Source organism: Apus apus, chromosome 13 (assembly GCF_020740795.1).
Source record: "Apus apus isolate bApuApu2 chromosome 13, bApuApu2.pri.cur, whole genome shotgun sequence".
NCBI lineage: Eukaryota > Metazoa > Chordata > Aves > Apodiformes > Apodidae > Apus > Apus apus.
In genome coordinates, this window is record NC_067294.1 from 4,599,443 (window position 1) to 4,625,777 (window position 26,335).

The window sequence follows — 26,335 nt, forward strand, 5'->3', positions numbered from 1 at the left end:
CATATTCTCTCAAGTGGTTTACAGATTGGCTAAAAAAACCCCATCATGTTTTTTCAAGAAAAGCTGGATTCCCTGGTTAGATACAATGGCAGATTTCTTTTCATTGCACTCCAGATGGTCCTGATCCTGAAACCCATATCTATCAGACAGACCCACACATTTGCAGAGGGTCCATCCACCCAGCCAAACCATGATGCAGTTGAGAGGCTGTTTGGCAGAGAAAAATCCTAATACATTGGGGCAGAGATTGCCAAGCAGAAGAAAAAAATTGCATGGTCTCAAAAGAAAAAAGCAGCAGCAAAACACATGTTCTCAAGCCCATCAGTTCTAGAGCAAGAATCTTGTCTCCTAAGCCAGCAGTGCTGCTTCTCCTCCAGTATGTATTTATTCTCTTCATATAGCAGGACTGATTCTTTTACCCCCTGAACTACATCTGCTGAGCAGCAAATTAAAGGTATATCTCAAACCTATATACATAGATAAGTTTGACAGAGGCACCTGGCTCATGAGGACATTACTTTAACCTGCAAAGCCATAACTAACTTAGTACTTCAGGAGCGAAAAAATAACTTTTGCCCTTACATTGCTGCAATTTGTGAAGGTGTTTTGAGCTCCCTAGGCTGACAAAGCTTTTTGCTGCTGGAGAACCTCCCAGGAGGTCCCACCAAGGTTGATCTGCCATGGGCTGGCTGAAGTCATGGAGGAGCAGAGCAAGGGAAACTGGTGGTAAGAAACATGTAACAGTGCAGCATAGTGGTGGGGTGGGAGATACTGTGGGGAGCCAAGGATAATTATGATTAAAACACAAAACTAAACATGAAAGAAAACAGTTTTAAATTGTTTCCCTTCCCTCTTTAAAATACTTCTTTTTTTTTCTTTTTCCTCCTCCTAGGTAACAGTCTCCAGCAATTATGCTGGGAACAATAAAAATCAATTAACTTCTCCTCAGAAATATTTTACTACCATTCACAAAACCATCACCAGTTCATCCACTGCACTAACAAGATTTGGGTTATGTTTCATTTCCAGTAGGACAGATAACCAAACATAACCCCATCAATTGCTAACTAGTGCCCACTGACCCTATCTTCAGCAACTCCTATCAACAGAAAGCTATTTGGGGCGAATTTCACAGGTTCTAGAAAAATCCGCAGAAAAGCTCATCGCACTATTTCCAGGAAAGCTCTGCTCCTGTTACCCAGGTGGCTGTTGGTGCTCAGGAATGGGTGCAATGAGGAAGCAGAGGAGCATCACAGGGCATGGGCTATCCCCTGCCAGCCACCCACCCCATGGCATCACTGACAGATGCCAGAAAAAAACCACACCACCCAACCAAAGAAGAAACCTCCACATCTCAGTTCAGCTACCCTCCTGGAAAAGCAAGACCATGTGTTGTTCATCTCAGAGTGAAGAAGAGAGGAAGCCTCAACTATTTAAGAGACTCAAATATTTGGATGACAATCCTCAGTGCCACATATGGCAGCAGGGGTTACTTCATTCAAGCTAAAACAACATGTTAGTAGCCTTTTTTCCTTCCCCCTCCTTGCAAGACTACTTAATGGATGAATCAAGGAGAGCAACCCTGAAGGGCAAACTTCTCTTAACCCTGAAAAAGGCATGTGAACTAAGTAGTACAACACTTCTGGGATGCATTCAGCATGTCCTGGCCTTGGGCCCAGGAACATAAATCTACTCCTTACACTGGATTGAGTTTGCTTCAGTCTTTCCATTGGATGCAGTCCAACGCCCTGTCCATCCCAACAGCAGCATCTTTGCACCCCTCCATCTGTTCTCACGTGGTTCAAAAGCCCAGTCAGCTACGACATCTTGATTGCACGGGAGGGAAGCCCAGGCCTGAGAGCTCGTCATGCCCAGTTAGCAACCCATGAGGCATTGCCACCCTTAGTTCAGGGAACCTGGACTGCTCTCACATGTTGGGACTTCTCAGAACATGCTTAGCAAGAAAGAAACCTCTTCAGTCAATGGCACAACCAATTACACTCAACAGCACTAGTGACCGTGTGGGGGGGAAGATTTCTCAGGGGAAGAGGAGTCTGAACTGATGTTCGTGCAGACAGGCTCATCATTCCCTTTTCTTGGGTTTTTTATTATAAGAGAAAATATAAGCAAGACCCCAGAGGATCAAAAGACAGTGTCAGTGTCAGATGATTCATGACCGCCCAGTTCTTCATTTCAAGAGTGACAAAGTAAAATAAATTCAATCCAGCTGACTAAAACAAGCCAACCTAATTCACGGATGAAGTAGGAGAATGAAAAGCGTATGACAGTGTTAGCAGGAAAGCCTTCTTTAACATGCAAACAGCCCTCACTGTGTAAATGGCCAATTAATTTATGGGAGCCAGATGTCCCTGTTTATGCCCTTGTTTACCTTACTGCTCTGCCCTCTGATGGATTGAGAGATGTCACCAGTTTTCAGCAGTGGGGCCACTGCCTCCCAAGCAGAAAGTCCTTGCTATCCCAACCCTGACAATTTTCCTCCTCCCCAAACTCCATTCTCCTATTTCCAGACTTGGTTTGCAGTGAAACATGTTTCCCACAGCAACTAAAACAAAAGATGGTCCTTCTGCTTTTAACAGATTCATGTGCAGAAACCAAAGCCAGACCCCTCCCCATATCAAAACGGGCAGAGGTGCTGGTTCCTGACACACACCACAGAGCTCCAGCACTGCTAATGCAAAATTGAATTCAATGCAGGAAAAAAAGGTCTCCCCAAACACATTGTCTATTAATATTTAATAGCAAAAAAAAGGAAAAAAAAGAACAGACCAAAGAAACATTAGATATAGCCACATCACAGCACTGAGATAAGAAGCACAGCAAATTTTTTTTAAGAGGATATGCTAAAGTTTTGCAGAATCAGAAACCAGTTTTATAGCTGTAGTATGCTGTAAAGTCAAATTTAAATCTAAAGACAACTGAAAAATTATAGCAGGTTGACACAGATCAAACCATTCTAACCTGCTTTATTCACAACAAAAGGAAGAATAAAAACAGCTTAAAAAAAAAGCTGCCAGCTGCTCCGTGCATGCTCTCACACAGCAGAGCAAAAACCAAGAGTTCAAGATGGGCAAAATGTATTATCTCACATCTGTCAAAACAGATAGGGCATATCACATCAATGGTGGCATCCAATTGTCCCCTACACAGCCATCTGCAGTGGATTTCCAAATCAATACTGAGTTCCATCCTCCATGTTAGTTGCTGCCAGCAGTGCCCCCTGGGGAGCTTGTGGCTGGGCACCCACAGCCAGGCCAGCTCCCAGCCTCCCTGCTAAGGAACAGGATGTGGATTGAAGCTGGAATCACACAGTCCTGAATCTGTAAAAATACCACACACACATAACATCCCCCTCTCCCCACCCCTTTCTTAGGGGAGGGAGGAAGAAAGAAGTGAGCACTATTTTTTTTTTATTTTTTTTTTTTTTTAAATGTGGCTATTCTGTTTCTTTACGGATGTTATCTGTAGTTGTGCTACAACAGATTTTGATCTCAGATTCCTTTGTGATTGTGAAAACACCCACTCTGATGCAAGCAGCAGTCTGCTAGGCACCTTCGCATCATGCTTGAAAACTTAAACACTTCAGCCACAGACCTGAAGCCTCCCCGTCCCCCATCTCCCTACCCCAAAACCACTACAAATTAATTTACTGCAGCAGAAGCTATTCAATAGCAAAGGTAGTATCTTTTCAAAAGCCCAGGCTTGTACATGTCCATGCAATTTATTTCATTCATTAGTTCATATTTTCCAGTGGTGTTTGTAACAAAGTATATTCATTACAAAATCTTGAGGCTTTCAGCTCATTTTTTGCTGAGATAAAGCTTCTATTAATTCTAATCTGTTTGCAATAAGAACTGATAAATTCAACAGAAACACAAACTGAGCCTAATACTAATGAAGGAGATCTTGATAACAAGACCTCCATCAATCTCAGAAAGGTTTCCACTTAACATGATGCAGTGGAGTGTAACTTTATATACCTGCTCACTTAATTGGCATTCTTTAACACAACAACCCTCAGTTTCTCCATATGATCAGGATATTATAGCCTGAAACATGCTTTCTAATTTTTATAATTTAATTTGTTCCCTTTGCTACTGCTGTGTGTGGAGTTCTGCAACTTCCCAGTCAGCATAAAACATCAACTGCTAAGAGAAATAAAGTTAAAGGTTATTTGCCAGAGACTTCCAAGTTTAAAGATCAATATTATATTTTCCTCTACAGATTTTCATCTGTTCTGTCTTCAGTTAGAAATGTTCTCAGCAGTGAACATCTGTTAGAAAATCTCTTACAAAACCCCACTTAGTCTATGGCCCTTTAATCAAAGAAGGGTGAGGGTATTAAGAATTTAAAATAATATATCCAAGTTTAAAAACAAATACATGTGTTTTCTATTTGAGAATGTGTGTTATTACTTTCACATTCTGACCTGTTAAGTACACATGCTGTACCACAAGTCTCTCTGGAATTTTGGCAAGGACCAGCACTTATTTAATAAAAGGCCTTATTAATCGTAGGACTATATGGTTGATACCTTGCATTTACACAGCACATTACAATTTCAAAGCACTCCAACATTAAATAATTCAAACAGCCTGTATATTTGCATAGATGGATGCACACAATTGTAAAGGAAATTATGAAACGTGTTCACATGTTTCTATCTGAAAGAAGCTATAACAACTAAATTCTTGAGTAAATTGAAGATAATTCTCTATTCTTGGCACTATGCTACGAAAGAAAGCTTCAAACCAAACCAAAATTATTCCAGCATGTTTGATAAGGATTTGAGTGTGGAATTTCTCTCACCTGCCTAGACTTGCCTTAGAGGTAGAGCTTTCCATTCAAAGCCCTTTACAATCAAAGGGAAGCATTTGTCATAACTCAGTTTCCCTTAACACCAGCCTGGAGAGAGGTTCAACGTCCCCAGGAGGGCTGGCTTCTCACCATGGACTTCTATCTGGGTCTGTCTGGTGGACTCAGACCCAGAGAGCAGGTACATTTTAGCATTTGACAGTGCACACATTTAGGCAGATGAATTCAGTTTAGCCCATCTCTGGCCTGTTTAATTGGATGATGTTAACTAGCAAGATTGATGTAGCACATGAAAGGACCAAAGGCATTTTAACGTTAAAGAATGCCACTGTGTGTGCCAAATTATTCTGAGACTACCATTGACATATGGCTACTGATAAACATGTTTGTTGTGGGTTTTTTGCCTTTCAATATTCTTAAAAATTTCTAGGAGTCCAAAGACTAAAATGCCTCCAGCTATCTTACACTAATGTTTGGAGGTTCTTGCTTTCTGTTGGTATAACAGGACTCCCCTTCACAAACAGACACGCAAGACCAGTTCCTCTACCAACATAAGACAAAAATATTTGTCCAGCTACATGATGTTTTACTAAGACCAGCAAATCATACTTGCAGCTGCCTAATTTTGAAAGATGGTGCCTTTTTATTCCACAGACAAAAAAAATAATAAAAATCAACCTACCAAAAAACCCTGTAATGAAGTCTAGTGAGAACAAAAGTAAAACCTTAACATTTGCTTAGCTTGGGTTCCACAACTGCCCAAAAAATAGCTTCAATAGAACTCAGCCTATGGACATGTTTCAGAAATAATGTAAACTTCGTTCTAACCAGAAAACCAGTATTGGATTGTTTTTAATGAAAAGAGAAGGCCCAGTGAATACCCAAACTAACAATCTCAAAAAGTTTGCTGACAAAAGGGTTTTCCTAAAGGACAGCTACTCTTTGGGTGCTGCCTACCCTGTGCAGGCTGGCCAACGGGCACAAGGCTCTTGCTTTAAGCTCTCACACAACTGTGCAAAGATCTGCCTGGGTTTTGGCACTCACATGCCATTGTAACAAGAGATCTGCCAAACCCACAAATCCAGTTCCTTCTATGGTGAGTTAAGATTGCAGGCCACAAGTATGAACAGGGTTTAGACTGAAAAAAACCAATAACACAAAACAAACAAAAAAAACCCCACAACAACAACACAGGGAATGAGACTTTCAACTGCACTGCATGAGGGAATACAGTGTGCTGGGGAAGAAAGCATTACATGGTTCTGCTGCTGGTAGTTTTGCTGATGAACATAAGAAGTTGCAACAGGAACATGTGTGGGATGACTTTTCTCATTATTAACCACTGTCCAATGCTGGGGATCAGCAGCCTGGTTTTCCCAGGCTGAGGATCATCTCATGTGCTATGCATGTTCCACATTCCCTAAAACCTGCAAGTTCCCTTGGGGCAGGAAACAACTGCAGGATCTTCATGGGGAACTGAATTTGCACTCTCCTGGCTAAAAACCCAAACCACACCAACCAAAACAGCCAGGGCCTCTCCTTGCTCTTGGGCAGCTACTTGAAAACATGTAAGAACTGTCTATTTAACTGTTCCTTGCTGTCCCATAACTTTCATCATCCTTTTTGCTCTGGAGCATTTCTATGGCCTTTTAGAGAAGGGAGAAAACACACATGCTGCTTCAAGATGTAGGTGAGCCTGAATTTCTCTTGTCTTTCCCAATAATTACTCCCTCCTCTCCCACATGCATGTCTCTTTATCTGCACCACATTTTGTCTGTCACTTTATTGCCTGCCACTCAAGCAGCTGTTGGGAAATCACAACACGGATACACCACACATGTATCTTGTCATTAGAAAACAACCCCCAAAACCCCATGTAGTGGAGCAAAACCCCAGCCCAACCACACACCCGAGTTCTTCACAACACATGTTCAGCTTTGACCCCAAGGAAAGATCCCTGGAGAGCTCATAACAGATGTGTCTCATAGGCTTCTCCTACTTTTACAGAAAACACTTAGACAAACATCCCACCACACCTTTGAAGCTACTATTACAGCTCTACCTTAAAAAGTTTGAAGGATTTAGGCTGGAAGGGACCTTAAAGATCATCTAGATCCAATTCCCCTGCATGGGCAGGGACACCTCCCACTAGACCAGGTTGCTCAGAGCCCCATCCAACCTGCCCTTGAACACTTCCAGGGATGGAGCCTTCACAACTTCCCTGGGAAACCTGTTTCAGTATCTCACTACCCTCACAGTGAAGTATTTCATCTTAATGTTTAACTTAATCTCCCCTCTTCCAGTTTTAATCCATTACCCCTCATCCTCTCACTACAAGCCCTTGTAAAAAGTCTTTCACCCATACCACAAAATTTCTCTTCTTTACACTCCAGGATTATTATTGTTCACAGCAAAAAAGGATCTCAAACCTCTACTTCTCAGAGTTTATCTTCAGAAGAACCAAAAGCAGCTCACTTTGTGCATGAGCCTACAGACCTCTCCTCTCAATATGCACATGCAAGTGCATTTCAGAGCAACAATATTCCTGCTACAATACCTAAAGCAGGAATATTTGCAGAAGACTAAATTGTACAGCTGAATCATGTTCTCAACTGGAAACAAAGTCCTAAAAAACCAAAATGCACATCTCAAAGTGTTTCTACTTTTTTGCCTTTTAAAAACCAATTTCCACAGGCTCCCTGGCATTCAGACAACTAACAGGACCCTGATGTCCTGGTGATATTCATCCTGGAGACACAAGTCTGAGAGCTTCCCCACAACCACATCCCAGTGTTCTACTTCAATCCTACCATGAAGAGCACAGCTCCAAGGGAGGGACTGTCAGACAGAGGTTTACAACTCTATTTGACCCCAAGTCCCCAAGTCCTATCATCATCATTTTCTCTTTTATGGAGACATGCTAGGATGTTAGTATATACCAAAACCTCCCTAATTACTGTGGTTTCCCTTTGGATAATAATCAGGAAAATATACGAGTCCATGAAATCTAAATGGTAAACAACATGCAAAGGGAAAAAAAAAAAATCTGAGAAAAGCACTAATATCCTTGCTCTTATTTGTGTATGAAAGAGCCTCCCTCCGGGACTAGAGCCTGGTAAAATTCCATGTTTACACTGCTTATGAAATTCAAGTATAGAGGGAACATACAATGGTGCAGATTCCTTTAAAGATTTTATTGCTTTGAGTTCAGGTCTGGTAGAATTATGAAGGTCTTCCCAAGGAAAAGCAATAAAGACTTTACAGCATCCTGGATAGCCAGCATGTTTGTTTTTATCTTCTTCCTACCCTTGTTCTTCTGTTTCTCTCCCTTTGAAGTTTGCTGCAGAATAGTAATGCTTTGGTGTTTGATGGTACTAGTCAAGTAAGATTTCTGCTGCACATTGGTAACAAAATTCATTAACCCTTTTCTAAAAGGGGACTGTATGTAAACATACAGACAACTATTAGAGCAGAGCCATCCATCCCTCTGTCTTGTTTGCAGAGGAAATACCTTCAACTGATGATCGGCACCGAAAGAAAAGTTGTTAGGACTACAGAAAAGAAAGTCTCCAATACAGCTTCAGGAGCTGAATTCTCCTCCCTTTGCAGCACCAGCCATTTTTCCTGTGCAAACAAGCACTGCCATCAAAGGCAGCCAACAGCTGAACATGAAGTTTCACTCTATACAAAACATAACACAGGAGATTTGGAGCCCCCAAATATTACGTGACCACCTGTTTCTGGGGCAGACGTGTCCCGCATGGCGCCCATACCAGCGCTCACACTGGGGATACTATTTCATTGCCATGCTTACCAGCCATAAATCACAGGGAGAGACTTTTAGTTAGTTCTGTTAGCACCAAGAACTGCATTTACATCTACAAACCACAAAAAAATTTGCACACAATCCCCCTGTGTGTTTCCAAAAGCTAAAAAAAACCCCAAAACCAATAAAATTAAGTAAGAACCTGGTGGGCAAGCATCAAGCCCAGAGCTTGAAATCCTGCTCTTGCTTTTTATCTGCTTGTATTTAAAGACCTCCCAGGTTCTGAAGCTGTCACATCAAGAGGCTGGAGAAAGACAGCTGCAAACCTTGTCCTGCCCATCAAACCCAGCCTGGAGTTCAAGAGCCCATGACAAGGACTTTGCTTATTTTTATTGCAACATTCAATATTTTTCCCCTATGTTTATTCTCCTAACTCCTCCTCTCCATGGATGTGTAATTGACCCTCCATTTACTCTTAGCTACTCTGGCAAACTACTACTGAGACCACGAACCACACAAATTTTATTACAAACACTTAAAATATCTTCTAAAGAGGAGTCCTGACTGCTTGTTTTGTTCTTAGAAAGTCATTCTGATGTTCAGCACTGGGAGATTAATGACAAGGAAGTATCACTGGACTCAGAGAAGACAAACTATTTCCTCTCTGACCCTTCAGGAATGACTGCTCACTCCTCATCTAGGAACATCCTCAGGAGAGAGCAGCTTCAGCAACAGAGATGTCTACGTGTCCTGGCACCACCAAGCAACAGCAGCCATCACAGAGTTGTGCCAATAGCTCTATGTTAGCCATGCTCAATACTCAGCCACAAAGGAGGAGAAAAGTACAGATCTCCCTTGGTGTTCTTTTTCCAGTACAAACCAATGTTTTCAGAGAAGGAAAGCAATTCAACAACTGTGGGAAATAAGCATGCAAGTGCCATCCATAAGTGAAATTCATTCCCTTTTTGGAAACAAAGCAGCTTAGAGTCCTGCCAGACAAATTTTACCCTTATTAGCGGTGCTTGTATTTTTTGGCATTGCTGTGCTGCTATCTCTCCCACCTCATGCACAAGAACAAACTGCAAAGGTAATCCCTGACCCAAAAAGCCTTCCGTTCATAAAACAAAGGCCAAACCAAGACAGGAGCATAAAAACCACTCTAAAAATCAATGTAGTAGCTCAGTGTTCTAGCAATCAAGCATTTTTTCTTTTATTTCTAAAAATCTTCAGAGCCACAGAGAGATTTACGAGTGGGAATGAGGATGGGAATGACGAGATGGTTTTGCAGATGCCTACGCCCAGCTCCTCCCAAGCATGAAGGTGCTTGTTTGAAAAAAATGTGAGAATTGAGCAACAAAAGAGCTGGCACCAGCTCTGTGTTACTTTTGATGAAGATCATTTGTTTTCCTACCAAGTTGCAACACTGAGGTAATGCAGAATGCGTTTTTGCTCTATGAGATGATCTGAGAACTTTACATCCGAAAACTGAGCATATATTTCTTTCTAGATACAAATAGAAACAAACTTTTTCAAATGTTGACAATCAGTTATAACCTAATGCATGAATATGTTCTGGCTGGATCAAGAGACCTACCAGACCAAAAAAAGCAATGTCAGCACTGAAGGCTCCACATTGACAACTTTGGCAAGAGAGTGAGCTGGAAGTAACTCAGGCAAAAAAAGTGACTCAACGAACATCAAAAACAAGCAACACGAGCCAAGGGCATCTCCCAGAAGATACAGCTCATGATGTTAACTGGACACTGCTCATGGGCTGCACATGCAGTTCACAAGGCACCAACCATCATGCTCCTCAGCAGAGGAAAGGAAGAGCCAAGAAAACCTCAGAGAGGATCCAAACCCAAACACCAACTAACAGAAGTATGAAGTGAGCTAAGAGAATATAGGAAGAAATAAAGCCATCATAAGCAGCCCTTTTGTTTTGTTGGTTTTGGACACACTATAGATACAGATGGAAAAGGACACCTTTCCTACTCCCTTTTAAGGCAGTCAACACACAATCTACTTTAGAAAACTTTCAGTACAAGGTCACAGGAGAACTTATCTTCAGAAATACTGGAAGAATATCAGCAATTTTTAAGCACTCCTTTGGAAATGCATAATTAGACAACAAAAACCCCATACAATTATAGTTGTATCTACATAAACTTAGGAGGTCAAAAAGTTGTATCGCATTAAGAGAATGCTGTGTAAGGCAGAAATGTGACTTACTCTTCCAAAAAGCCAGTGGGAATTGGTCTGCTTAGGACTTGGAAAGTCTTCATCTAAGATAAAGGAACGTCCAATTTGACGGAATCACCCAAACAGTTCTTATTAATTCTTAACCTAATGATTTACAAATGTGTTTTTATTAGTAATGCTCAAAAAAGCACACTAAACATATGTAGCTTTTTTTTCTTAAAGGACACACAGTATAAAAATTGTAACAGAAGGAAAAAGAATGGAACTTCTTGTAGAATAAAGATGTCTGAAAGGTTTCAGGCAAAACATACATGCAGTTAAGTAATTCAAGCCAGGAGAAATACCTGTACAGTAGATATCCAATCTATTATTCATCAAAATTCTAATTTACAAAACTCAGCAATTTACTTCCCTATTATTTAAATTTATAAGGAAATGATGCAAGAAAAACAGAAAAATCTCACTTTCCAAATGTTTTTTCTGGTAGATCACTGGAGTTCTCACAAGACCATCAAGCATATGGTAACAAAGATTCATTATCACTCTGGGAAAAACATCTGTAAGGCAAAACACTCCAGGCTTCAATCTGTCAGCACCTACCGGGCAAGCAGCACCCACCACGCACCACGACTCTGGAGAAGAGGTGCAAAACAAGCAAACAATCACTATTTGCAATTACTTATACTAAAAAAGCAAAAACCCTGAGCACTGTTCCTCAGAGCATTTCTTTAAATTTGCATCTCTGCAAGGTAAGGAAGGCTGAGCAACCCCAGCCACCTCCTGGGAGCAAAACAGCTGCAGTACTTCAGCAAGGTCATCTCTGGCCATGCCAGAAGCTCATCACTTTATCCATCCCTAAACGGAACATACACAGAGCCCAAATAGCCAAGTAACAACCAGTCATCTAAAAAGGCACAGGTGGTTCACCTGGAAAGGCTCTTTTGCCAGCCCAAAAGGGGTTAGGCATACACAGAGAGAACAAGAATCTGGAGGATGTGGCTGCAGCAGATGAGGATGAAGATGGACAAATCCATTGGATGGGTCTGGCCAGGAGGAGGGGGCTGCTAAAAACAGCTATTCTGCTTCTTCAATTCCCCATTTCCAACCATGCACCCAGTCCTGGTCTCAGGTATGGCACATCTTTCCTGTTTCCCTTGCCTACAATCTTGTTTAACTGGTTTCAACTTGGACAGGAGACCACACACTGACAGCACAGTGTCTAAATAAAGCTCCGTGTAAACTAAGTCTCAAACTGAGGAAGTCTTCATCCATTTCCCTCAGTTATGGCCTGATGAACTGGGAAACCTTTGAGAAGCTTCTCAGAAGCCCTCTCTAATGATGCCCTAAGTAGTTTTGTTCAACTCTGGAAAATTTATATGGAAAGTTTTGGGAAGTGCTAAAAATATTCTCTCATACACAGAGCAGCACCAGAAAACTACAAGAGGAAACTTCTAGTTTAAGACTCAAGTTTGGACAGCATCTTGTAGTTTTTGATGACAGCTGATGGACAAACTAATTAAGACAGCAAGAAGGACACAGTTACAAAGGTAATCCCTATGGACTTCAAACAATGCATTGTATTTCCTGCAGCATCTGTACTGCTCCTAACCAAACCACTAACACCACTGTGCTCCAGCTACAGCACACAATTCCAGACAAAGTTATATTCCCTTTTTGGATGGGCCTTAGATTTTTTTAATTATTATTTGGCTAGGAACAAACCAAACTAGAAACTCTTCTAAGGACATCCAAAGTCTTCTGCTTTTGTGCACATGCCTGGAGAGTCACTGCAGGCTTTCAGCAGGCTGGTCCTTAGCACTCCCCAGGCACCCCTGACCTCTCAGCCCCTTCATTTCCTGCCCTGATTTCAGAGATAGCTGGCCTGAGAAAGAAGCAGAAGGGGGAAAAAAAATAAAATAAGGTTCCTAAAGCTGTGCCTCCCTGTCCATGCTCCCTGGGAACCCCCAGTGTATACTCAGGCTCCCTGGAAAACAACTTAGAAGAAAAGAAAAAGCACTAAGTGTCTTTGAGTTGGTGTCTGTTAGTTCTTCTACAAAACTGAACCAAGAATGAACAAAACCACCAGAGACAGCATCAGCTGGGAGCCAGCAGAGAGCGATCGAGCAGCTCATTCCCTCAAAGGAAGGCAATGTGCTAACCAAGGGGGTGAACTACTGTGTAGAGCCCTCATCGCACTCCTTCTCACCATCAAAAAAGGGTTGGGATGGCTGTGCAAATGTTTTTTCCCTCCTATTCATTCGGAGACTCCTCAAATGCCTTCTGTTCCAGCTAACCAACCACTGCAAGTGAAAACCCCATAAACGCAAGAGCCAGTTTTACAGAGCAGGACTCCTGGGGACAGGGAAAGGCACAAGCACGCTACGGATAAGCAACAAAAACACACATCCCTATTATCTCCAGTATTTGTGGTGTTCCGAGGCATCCCAGCTAGCTCAGCCACAATTCTTTAAACACTGTTGAAGCACTATAAAACATTTTTCCATGAGAAGAAAGCATGGGGAAAGCCATCCCATATGCTTGTCCCATCTGATGCCATGCCACCATCAACGTCTTGTTGGCTCAACATTCGCAGCACTAAGGGACCAACTCTAAGGTGTTACCACCACCAAGAAGTTGTGTAGTCCTACTCAAACATTAAGTGTATTAATTTATCTGCATTAGCAATTGCTATTGTTTTTCCAAGTCTTCTGCTAGACTGGGCATTTCCCCTCCCAAACAGCAGTTCCTGGAAGTTGGGCATTGCATAAAAGTCCCAGTTTTCACCAGACAAGATTCCCATGCCCACAGCCAAACAAAGCTGGGAAAAGGAGAACCTGAATGCAATGAGGGACTGAGTAACTTGAAAGTGTTTCAAAGATATACTTGAACTGTGATGAAAAGCCACAGTTTTAAGATTTTCTTAAAGACTTTTGCAATTGTCAACACCATTGTTAAAAATCAGAGTCCTTCTTTAGCAAGCTAAAACCAATTTAAAATCATAAATATTTATTTCATACATTAAAAAAATATTAATTTTGCCCTGGAACCCTTCTGGAGCATGTCCTAGTGAAAAGCAAGATGAAACAGCAGAACCAGTAAGAGCTGATGCAGGAGAAATGAACCCCATTCCACTGTGCCCTCGAGGCCTGGGCAGCATGGGGTAACACACCTCAACCATAGTTTTCACTGTCTACATGGTTCAAATTTCTCTTGCAGCTCTATGTGTAGGAAAAAATCCCAAACAGGCAGGGAGCTGGCTATTTCTAACTAATCCAAGAAATCAGATAAATGTACACTAAGACCCTATTAGCACTGTAAGTCTATAAAATCCCCAAAGATGGAATTTATATACAGCAGCACAAGAAGTGAAAAATACTGGAATGAACACAGTGAGAAGTTCTGATACACAGTGCAGTGTTTTCTTCCTATAATTTGAAGCAATAATATGAAACAGTCATTGGGACAAAGCTAAATTCTCTGGGGTTTTTCTGACTGCTACTTTTTTTTTTCCTTCTAAAAAGTACAAGTTGTCAATAACTAGTAAAACTACATAAAAGAAACAGCTGCTTAGAGCAGGGTCCTGGGAGCAAAGCTCAAGGGTTGCTGCAATGTCATTTGTGCTCCTCTGAAGAAAAAACTCGTGGTCATCTCCAAAACTGGAGCAGACAGTCCTTCACCAGATGTCTGGGGTCTGGACAAGAGTCTGGTTTTGGAGGGGCCATGCCACCATGGGCACTTGACTAGATGCCAGCATGGTGGAAGCCGCCTTGTAGCTCCCCAGGATGCTGGATTCAAGGCAGTGGGCTGAATGGAGCCAGTGATGCAGGGGAGGTGAATGGCCCTGACTGTCACTCCGAGGGCCAGGGGAAAGGGGTACAATTTTGAAGCACAGGGGAATACCAGGGAAAAGGCAGGAAACTGTCACAGGAGGGCAAAAAGGGAGGTCCTGACCAAATTTTTCCAGTTAAATAAGAGTCACTAGGAACATATCACTCATTTCTTTATTTCCATCTCATATTCAACTGGAGATTTGGACTGATTTTTTTTTCCTTTCCTTTAAGCCTTTTCTTCAAGAAACAGAGCACATGTCCTTACAGCTGCAGCACTACAAAGTGCAGGATCCCATCAGTGCATCACTTCACCCAGCGCTACCACCAAGCGACAGAGTGAAACCACTGGGGCAACAAGATTAATCTTAATGATTCCCTTTGGGAGCTGCAGCTTGAACATCCAACTTCATACACATGCTATAACCACCAGCCTTCTTCAGCTTGAGACAGACAGTCACCACTAAGGGCTATAAAGAGCTTCCTTTGCAGCAAAGCGTTCACGTACACTACCCAGACCAAAACATTTTTTGTGTAGGCCACATCAAAATTATTACAGGATTTTCCATCTTGTAACTCAAAATGCAGGCAAGGACAGGAAATGCCATACAACCTCCAAACTCACCCTAGTTTAGGAAGAAACAGGAATGTGACTTGAAGGCAGAAGGAAAAACAATTTTGCTATCCCTGGCACAGAGATTAAAATCAGGACAAGAACCACTTGTGTTGTTTCTCTGCCCCGCGGTGCCCGACCTGCGCCGAGCCACCCATGTGGAGGTTGGCCTGTCTGACGCCTGGCGAGGCTTCAGAGGCAAGCAGAGCCTGAGGGAGGAAGCTCCAGTGACTGCAGGGCTGTGTCCTTCACCGCAGAGAGGAGGGATAGCTGCCTCAGCACCACAGGGAGGAAGGAGAGCCGTGATATGGAACGGGACCACAATGGAGAAGGAGGGCAAAGAGTCCTGGGGGACAACTGCATGGTGCTGCACACATGGCCAGTGCCACCCTTGGGGATATGAAGCTTCTTCCAGCTGCAGAGACAGACCTTTGACATGACTGCAGCCTCCCAGCCCACCCCCAGAACACATCAGCAGACACATGGGTGCATTAAGCCCCATAAACTTTTCTCTGTATTTTATTCGAGACGTGACAAGACATTTCTTTAATTTCGAGCCTGTAATTTCCCCTCACCACAGTTTAGAAGTGCTGAGTTTAGGAAGAAAAAGCAAGTGGGTTACGTTCAAAGGGCAAAACAAGAGCAAAGCTCCAACCTGCTTAAGTTTCCAGCATGAAAAGTCTTAAAAGGAAATAAATCCTTAGAACTCCTGGCATTAAGGTTTAGGGTTTGGGTTGTTTGTTTTGTAATAAATTTTTAATTATCTGAATTGCTAGAAACAGTTCTGGGGGGTCAAGGCAAGCCCCAGGCTGCTAACCAGTTACTATGTAGGTTGTTGTCAGCTTAATAACCAGCAGCCAGACAAGAAACATTGCACTGCTGATGCTGATGACACGAAAAAAGGCACTTCCAGTTCTGACACTGTGGGGCTTCACCTTGTCTAATCCCTCCCAAATTAACTGCTTGTTTTTACCCTGTAATTGATTTTGCGATTAGCCCGTTAGGATAACAAGGGTCAACAAGGAAGAGTTTGTGAATCCACTAGAGCTGATAACACTGAGTGAGATCTTTACCTTAGTGGGGGCTTCTCCAAGTTTTACTGAACTTGGTGCCATTTGCCTTCTGTACCACAGGCACATCCAGATAAATTCATGCCATCCTACAGCTGTACAGCCGCTACTGTAAGCCCAGCTGCTATCCAGAATCATTACTTGCTGTGTTTTGAGACCTCCACAGTCTACACCTCTTTGTGTAACTTCAAGCCTAGGCTACATACAGGTCAGCTCATCACTAGAGAATCAAACAACTTTTTTATTCCAAAGTCCAAAACAGGGTTTCTCCTCAGACCAGAGCTAAGTAGTAATGGAGAAAAAACAATACCATGGGTCCAGTTGGCACTCCTGCTCCAGGAATGTCTGTGGGCAGCAAACACAATCCTTCCAAATTGCATTGCAGTTAAAAGCAAACACAACAATGAGGCAGCCCTCAGCCCAGCCATGCAATCCGTGCCGGGAGGCGCCTCGCTCAGACACGGCCCCACCAGCGACCAGATGCGCCCAACACGAGGCTGTTTCACAACCAGCTGCCCAGGCTCCCACCAGCGCTCCCCTCCGAGAGCTGACCTCTCCAAATCCCAAATGCTGACTTGCCTCTCAGGTCATCCTTTCTGGAGGAGCGCTCTCCTTCTCATGGTGACAAACGCCTTAAGAAGCTACTTGTGTCTTTGATCTCTTTCTCTTGCCATAATACTAGGTAGCCAAGATTTTAGTATGTTTTAAAAAATTGACCACTTTCCATGCCAACATGCCAATGCCTGAAACAAAGCAGAAACCTAAACAAGAGACTGGAACACAGGGCTGTGAGACCAAGAAAAGCTTCTAAAGACTACTGTAGTAAAGATTTATTTTAAACAAAAGCAAAACAAAACGAAAAAAATCATTAGTAGCCACTTACAAAAGGTTCAGAGAGCTATATACAAAAGAAAAACTCAACCCAAAGTCTACTCCTAATGACAGAAATTCCTGTAAAAAGTTCTTTGTGAAAGGAGCAGAGAAGAAAGATTCCTGTGTCACTAAACCTCTTCAGCTTTTCACCAGTCAGAAAACACCTCATTAACAGTTAATGTCTACATAATGGTTGCATTTTACCACCACCTGATTTTTTTTAAGCTTACCCAGCCTTGTCAGTAGACATTGCAACTTCAACCACAGCACCGACTATATAACCTGTCTTTCAATATTTTCACCATCCAAATACAGTTCAAGGCCATTTAAGACCTCCCCAGCCCTCAATTAACAGCCACTTGGTCCCACTTAAGACTGAAATTAATAATTTATGATCAGATGTGTTTCAAACCCCTATAAAACATCTTACACTTGAAAAATAGCAGGTAACACAGATGCAGTTTATCTATCAATAAACAAGTAATACAACCTTTTCCCTTCGAACTGCTCTCATTTCCCCAAGGGCAGATGGAAATGTCACTGAAGAACATGAAGTCAAGTCTGTTGATTTTATGCTTTCTCCTCACATTTTCAGTCTTCCCCCTGTCTCCCATAGGCACTGTGACATTCACCAGCTGTGACAGGTTATGTCACTGCAGTTTCTCACTTTTCACTCATGAAATTCAAAAGCAGCTGCTGACATGAGCTGGGACACTTGTATGCTCCCTCAATCCATGTAAGCTGCTTCTCCAACACATCTCAAGAAAGCTTTGTTTAGAATAGAGGACCAAACAGATAATTGAAGAAAGTGAGACAAAGAGATGCCCTCAGGCACACCTTGATCCTGGCCAAGCTTTTGGAGTGATTTGGGTCCATACTGGACATGCACACGGAAAAGGATCAAGTGGAGCTTCAACACCTGGTATAAAACACCAGCACCAGAGTTTAATCTTTCCTAAATTCAGTTCTATTGTTCTGCTCTGTGCCCAAACACACAAGAAAAATGGCAAAGCAGCTTCTGTGCAGGCATGCAAGAAAGAAGCCTGTTCACATTAGCTCTCATGCTCAATCCACCAGGCTCCAGCAGTCTGAGTTTGCCAGATAAGCTGAGGAAGAATGTGAAGTCTGGGTGCTGCTCCAAACCCAAATCTGAAGTCTCTGCTGCTGGCCCATTGCTGTTTGACTAGCAGAGTCTGTGATGGATGACTTGCCACTGCTTGGAGTCTTACAAAGGAGATTAGATACCTCTCTGAAATGAGAGGTTTTAATCTGGTTTCTGGAAGAAATCCTGCAGTGGGGGGCATCAAACACAGATTTAACAACCCTAATAATTCTTTCTGGCTTTTAAAAAAATCTAATCTGTAATCTGGGGGGTGCCAGGCATCTGTTATCCAGAGCTGAAATTACAGCTCTGTTGCTCCTACACAGTCACATAAACCTACATAAAACCTCACAAGATTTATCTCAAAGGAAAATAGAGAGGATGGATATAAATGTTTAATTACTACTGACTTGCCAATCAACAGATGACCACTATTAACCACAATGCATTTAGAGGTCTTTTCTTCCAAAATCCAAACAAACATTGACTAAGCAGTCATCACACATCTGCATCACGTGCCCAGATACCTCGAGGTGGCTTCAAAGGGACCAATAGCTCCACCCCTGAGCACCCACGGGGGGGTGAGGTCCTCCTTAACCCCACACCTCTTCCTTGGTAGAACTCATGGCAATGCACACCCCTACCAACATCCCAAGGACGCAATGCCTTTTATTTGAAGATGACTGCATGTCTTCAGAGATCGTGTATTTCCTATTACACTTCTTCAAAAGAGGAGCAATGCAAGATTACAGCTCACACCAATTTACTTAATGAAGAATGACTAAATCCAGGAAAAGACACTAAAAATCAAGTATGCATATTGTACAAGTACTTCCCTAAAGTCACCTCTGCACCAGCACAAATAGTGCAACTGAATCATACAGTTCCTCTTGGAGCCAATCAAACTTGGCAAAGCCTGCAAGCTGTTGCAGAACCTCCCCCCTTAATTGCTTAAAGATCTTTCAATTTGTGGGCTATATCTGCTCATCCAAATACTTATTTGAAATTAAACATTTAACTGCAGATTGACACTTTGATGCAAACTGTTGTAATAACAGTGTCATAAACTGGATGTCATCACAGAATAAAAGCTTCACTTTGAGTTTATGTTTCATTAAAATATCTTGAAGTGCTCAGTCTTAATTAAAAAGCCAATGCTTTTCATTATGTGCATTTCCAAATTAACTTCCCCCATGTAATTTACCATTTTTGCAGGCTTTATAGTATAAAATTTTATCCTGTCACTTAAAACTCTCAGACACCATCTATATTCTTCTAACTCAGTTTTCTATGGCATCGGACACTTTTGGTGTCTCCACCAGTACGTAAGTCCATTTGTTTTCTCTAACATTTTTTCTATGCAATTGCACCCACAGCCAGTCCAGGTCCAACAACCTCAACCTGTTATCAAAAATGAGCCTGCACAAACCCCCTGGTGTTGTGGGGAGGCACTGAGCAGCAGAAAAATTGAGTCACATCTTCCTCACTCCCTAGTGAATAGGAAAAAGGCTTCATGATGGTGAACCCTGCTTGTGCTGTTATTTCAGCAGCACTCTGATTTTGTGCTAGCAAAGTATAACACGATTACAGAAGGCTTAATTACATTAGTGCTTTTACAGCCTTAGACAGTGTATTTATCTATCTAGATTTGAAAGAATTAACACTCCGTAGAGGAGGAAGAAAGGCAGAAGACCATATCAAAAGGACCATAAAGGCTTCGTCTCACATTCATTAGCAGGATGGGTAATGCCGAGCATGCGAACAGCACCAAAGAAACTCACCACAGAGATAAGGGGCTGCACAAGGTGTTGAGGCACAAATACTGCTGCTGGTTTTTGGGGGAAGTCTCTCTTTCTCAGCAGGTGATGGGAGCTTTGGGCCTCAGCAGTGTGACCAGAGGAGTCAAATCTGCCGGGAACACCCAGCAGGGCAGGACACAGGCACCAGTGACCCTGTCCCTCTGTTGGCCAAGGTGTTGAAATAGCTTAAAGACACTCCTCAGGGCTTCCCGCTTACACTGATATGCACAGATAGTGTAGCTTGCAAATGCACTAAGGACCTGAAACCCCCACCGAGTTCAGCCAAACTCTGAGGTTCAGCTCCTTTGGGACAGGAAGAAAAGCCACCGAAACATTATGTATTTTAAAGCAGCCTTGCATCTATCACGCCTGTTGTGTTCAGACCAAACCCTGTCCTCCAATGTGCACGATCATCTCTTCTAGAGAACACGAGCATTTACGAACAGTCTTTTAAAGATGGGCCTTTGATCTTGTTCCCAGTTATTTATTGAGATTCACTCCAGGGAACAGTAAAATGTATGAACTAGTGAGAGAAGGCAGATTTTACGTTTTACAAAGTTTAACAGAGCAGAGAAAGCCATGCACATTTGAAATCTAACAATTTGTGCTGGTTCTGTTAAAATACAATAATGTATTTTTAAGCAGAAAAAGTCCAAAGCATTTCTAGCTGGTTGGGAGATACCTGAGTACTTCACAGCCCCTGTCCTCCATTCATCTCCAACCCAAAGAACTATTAAATGCACAGGGAAGCATGGAGATGCATTGTACATCAGCCCCAGTTACTAAAAATCTGCTCCAATAACACAACTACACTTTTGCAAGACTAGAAATCCAAGCAGAGTATTGCCTCTTCATTTACATTCAGCCCTAATCTAACATGTCATGCAAATGACACAGGAGGGAAAATGAAACTGAAAAACCTCGCAGCCCCTTTCTTACCCCTGAACTACCAGACCATCTGCAGTTTCAAAGAAATGCTAGCAAGCACAGCTCAACATCTGCACCCCATTAAGATCTAATTTGAAACAATTGCTACTCACTATCTCTCTTGTTTTTCCTGAGTAGAGCAGCTTTGATGTCTCCCAGTTGACAAAAATATATAGAAGAAATAGGCATTGAAAAAAAAATATTAAAAAAATCAACTGGAAGGTAGGAATTTGTTCACATGAACAACAGGTATCAGTGTTCAGCAAACAGAAACCAGAACCCTGAGCGCTCACACCTCCCCCGGACACAACTACTGTACAGGGCAAGCAGATGCTGCTTTACTGCTTCTTAACTCCCATGTTATGAGCCCCCGCAGCCCACTCAAAGGGCATTGGCTCTTCCAGAATTCAGTTATCCCTGGGAAAACAGCCTCCTAATCTGTTTTGCAAAACTTTGAGAACCACAAGTTTGATTTAAGCAAGAAATGACAAACCCAAATATGAACCCAGGTGATTAATCCCTAACAGATAAAACCTGCATGTTTTCTTTTAAGTGCTCATAACTCAACTCTGACTTTGGTTCTCTGGCAAGGACCCACCATCTTTTCTCAATATACGCTTTGCCTGAGTTGCTCACTGACATTTTAAAGTAAAGGCAATTAAATAAAAATGAAGTAATTTCAAGTTCAATACAGTAGATGCCTGGTATTTCAATCAACAGGGCAATAGCCTTCCATTTCTTTAATCCATAGGAGAATATAAACATGTTATGAAAAACTATCCATCAGCTTCCATGTAATCGAAAAGCTGATGTTCTCCCCATGTGTTTAATCCTACTATATGACTCATACACTTCTTTTTATCCTTATAATGAAATTATTATTACTCCAAAACTTCTCTTTGCTAAGCAGTCTCTGTAGGTGCCACACATTACTTGGAAGCTTATGAAGTCAAAGAGGGCCTTTAGGTTTAAAGCTAAGTCAGCTGGTGACCAAATGACACATGCTCTTTAAATGCAGATTTCATAAAACAAAGCAGTTGCTTGTCTCTGCAAAACTTTGCCCAAGGACAGGCTTCCTTAGATAAGTTAGAGGTGGCTGAAAGTGTATTTAGCATATGGGAATTCTCCAATTTGTTTTCATCAGAATATGAATAAGAGCAACTGATCCTTATAAAGCTATGGAAGAACAAGAAGTAAATAGAAAAGCTCCAAGACTCTGATGACCCAAAACAGAGTTACAAGGAAGCGGCAGCCCCCACCTGCCAGAACCAGGGTGATAGTGCAGTAATGCCATGGGATACAACCCCATTTATGTTCTGCTCTTATAATCTCATCCTGCACTCCCACCTGCCTGCCAGTGCCATCACTTCTCTATACTTGACACTGAAGAAACTGTTGGTGATGAAGGGAAATATCAATACACACGTGGCAAGACTAGCACCCTGCAGCCCCAATATTCTCCATAGGCTCTAGCAGAAGCTTTGAGGTGGACCTTGTAGTCACAGCAGAACTTAATAGCTAAGGACTTGGGTTTGGCAGAACTGGGGGGAACCACCCACCTCATCCCTGCTCCTTCCTCCTCCAAAAGCCCTCGTTACATTCTGACTCCCCCAGAATCAAAAAAGGAAACTACTCTCGTTTTACTGGCAAAACAATAGGGCCAAGAGAAGGCATTTTCCTAGCAGAACAGCAGGGGACATGTGGGCAACCAGCACTGGGGTCCCCCAGGAAGAGCAGAGGTCTCTGACTCCTTGTAGCAGCTCCTGCTGCCTCAATCCACACAACGTCCTTCAGTAGTAACAGGGATGGGGGAAGTGGGATGTGTCCTGTGCTTGCCCTAGCTGGGTCTGGCAGAGACCCAAAAATTTAAAGAGCAGAGGAAAAACAACTTAAGGAGATAAGCTTAACAAGTAATTGGGAGATCTTCCACCAGTTTGACAGGCAGGGGACCAGGTCACAAGCAGATGTGACTTGCCAGTATTTTTCTAGCATCCTGTCACCCTCACCGGGCGCAGAGGCTGGTTTCCCAGAATTTTAGGCTAACGTATACAAACTCGAGGAGAAAAAACCCCCAGTAACAGTGCTTTGGATTAAACCCATCCCAATCAGATTAATCAAGTTTTAAATTGCATATTGTGCTGGCAAGCATGTTTTCTCAAGTCGTAGGTTATAAATATTTACAATTTCCGCAGTAACAAAATGCAAACCAAAAAAATTACATACAGCTCATCAGGAATGGCGCCGAGTGCCAGGCACAAGAGCTCGGACTTCGATAGTTTCAGTTTTTTCCCCCATGGATGTTTCAACACATTGTTTAACCTGCAGCTGCTATTGCAGGAGAGCTTTAATCCAGCACTGCCCCAGAAGAGGCTCTGCCGCTCGCTCCCAACTCCAGCCCCATCCAACCCTGTGCTCGCCCATTGCTGGCATGACTGCAGGATGATCCAGAATAGAGAAGAACAGAGATTGCTGGGGACAGAGAACAAGTTTGGGTTGAATCCTTAGGCAATTGTGCCAACAAAGGGGAGGAAATAGTAGAATGACAAGAGCAGAGCAGGGTGGAAGAAGTCATTGTGGTGACAACGTGAGTATCTGGTTCAAGTTGCACAGGAAAATGTGTGTTGTGAAGTCTCATGTTGTGTCTAAATGGATCTAAGAGCAGGAATTCCCCAAAAGCTGCCTCACCTCCCTCTGCTACAGGACCTGAGCAGGGATTGATGCAAAAATTGCCTCAACACCAAGCACACCACCAGGGACAGAGGGACACTGTATCTTTTGATGGCAGCTTATTTTAGTCCACTTCCTGCAGTGTGAATACAGTCTGAAATGTTCTCTTGTGCTCGTGGCTGAGGTGCCTTCGTGCACATCCTTATACATCTGTACACATGCAATCACATGTAAACACATCTGCAGAAAAATAAATAGACAAAGCTCAAATCTGGCAGATGCCTCAGAGTTGGTCTCCTTTCACACCAACATCTGAGCAGGATGCTCCACCTTGTCTTTCCTCTCCATAGAGACCTAGAATACACAAAGGTCTAGCAGAAGCCTCCAGACATGCTTAACAATATGGCATTTTTGAACTGCAGCCAAGATGAGAACAGATGACCCATAATACAACCACCACTACTGGTGGACGCTGAGAAGAACACTCAGCCCCACCTGAGCCCTGAGCTACCAGGGCTGCGCCTGCCAGGGAGCCAGTGTTTGCCAAGGCATCTGGTACTTCCCCAGCTTAAGCAAGCACTAAGACTAAAAGTAGATGCTCTACCCACCATAGAGTGAAATGGTGAAAAAGCCTCCAAATTTTATCAATGAGAGCTGCAAACTTCCAGGAAAGCCCAAATGTTTCACGTGGTGTTTCACAGCAGAGACACATTCAGTTTGTATAAACAAAGCTGACAAATGACTGGATGGACTTCTGAAATCCCCCTGTAAACTAAATGAGACAACTCAGCTTAGAAGTATCTCATAATTAAAAGCACTAGCAAACCAAGACACATACATGGCTATAAAAAAACCCTGAAGAATCAGCAGCTGCCAAGGAAAAGACAGTAAATAGTAAACACCCACACGCACACCTTGGTTCTTGCATTGGCTGCTTAGCATCTGCTCAACATTTCTCCATTCCTTTTAGGAAAGATATTCACAGGCAAGAATGGATCATTTTAGGACTCCTGTTACTTGGAATTATTTTCCCAATCACTGAGTGCACAAGGAAAACTCACCACTACATTTTGCACTTCTATGGCATAGGAACAGCAAACTTCTCCATGTCTCCCTGCTGCTCAGGGCACCAGGCTCCTCCAAAGCCCAAAAGCATCTGCAAAAGGGGCTGACAATGTCACCATGGTCAAACATAAGGAAAAAGGGCCCATGCCCTCCTTTTTGAGCTGCACCCACTCATCACATCAGGGTGCATAAGCATGAAACCATGTCCCTGGCGTAGGTGGTAGGTGCACACAGAATGCCAGGGGAAGTTTAAAATGCAAACTCCATTACCAACAGTGATATTTACTCTTTTTAATAAAACACTCTAGAAGTTCTTCAGTTATTTAAATGATACTTCTAATTTCTTCTGCAAAAAATCAAAGTGGGACACTGGAACAGCTTCCTCTGGAAGCCTGGTAGCCTCATGCTTGTCCCAGCATGCTGGCAGAGCACAGCGTCTCATTTCCAAATCCACTACCTTCAGTGGTTCCAATTATCATATTTTAAACAACACCAAAGCCACCATGCGTGATACTATCATTAGGAATCTATCTACACAGAGACCAAGCAGCACAAAGCCAAGTTTTTATCAGGAGCAAGTTTCCAAGGTCCTGGAAATACAGGCATTTTCTTGAAGTTTATGAAACCTCCATGCTCCAAGAGAGCTCCTGTAGCCCAAGATCTAGAGCAAGAGCTACTCTTCAGAAGCGTCTTAAGTTAGACCCTTTGGGACCACAGTGTGCCATCAGATTTATCCTTTAGTTTCTTGGATGGTTTACTCTAAATCACGAAATCTGGTTGCAGCTGCCCCAAACCAGCTGTCCCTTGCAAAGCCAATGCCATACGAGGGCAGCAATGCCAGGGCCACCAACTGCCTCCCGTCACCCACCTACACCCAAATTAAAAATAATAACAGTAAAAAAAGTCTAAAGATCTCTTCAGCCATCTGACTTATCCTCAGGCCTGAAACAGAATGCCAGCAACTAGCATCACCTTCATCCAAGGAGAGCTGACCTTTCAGCTTGTAGCTCACTCAGATGCAAGCTGTAAACAACTGAAATTTATCCTTCCCCCATAGCCAGTCATTCTCCACTGTCCATCTCACACTGCTCTGCAGAGTCCAGGGGCTCTCCTGGTCAAAGTGCACTCAGACTCACTTTCCTTGTTTGCCAGAGAGGAAACTCTTTGGCTTGAAAGCTGCATTCCCAATAAGCCTCATACCTTCCACTCTTTTTTCAGCATACTTAAATGCAGTAATTGGATTGTCTTGGTAACAATAAGCACAAAATGCAATGTATTTAAGCTGGCTGAGCTGGCCATGTAGAGACCCCTCAGGGAGCCCCTTCAGAACCTGAGATCTCATGGTCATTCAAAGTGATTTTACAATTCCAACCCTGAGTAAGAGAGATATAATGGAAGGAAGAGCCCACTCCTTGTGGCTCCCAAGCAACCCAGAGTCTGTGATTGATGGCACCAACATCATTGCCCAAATCTCAGAATTCAGTACATATCATACCAAACAATTTTTATGGCATACATCCAATTAACTGAGTAAGAAAACTGTTTTATGGTGCTGATTACAGTGCAGGTCTCTACCACCATCAATGAGCTG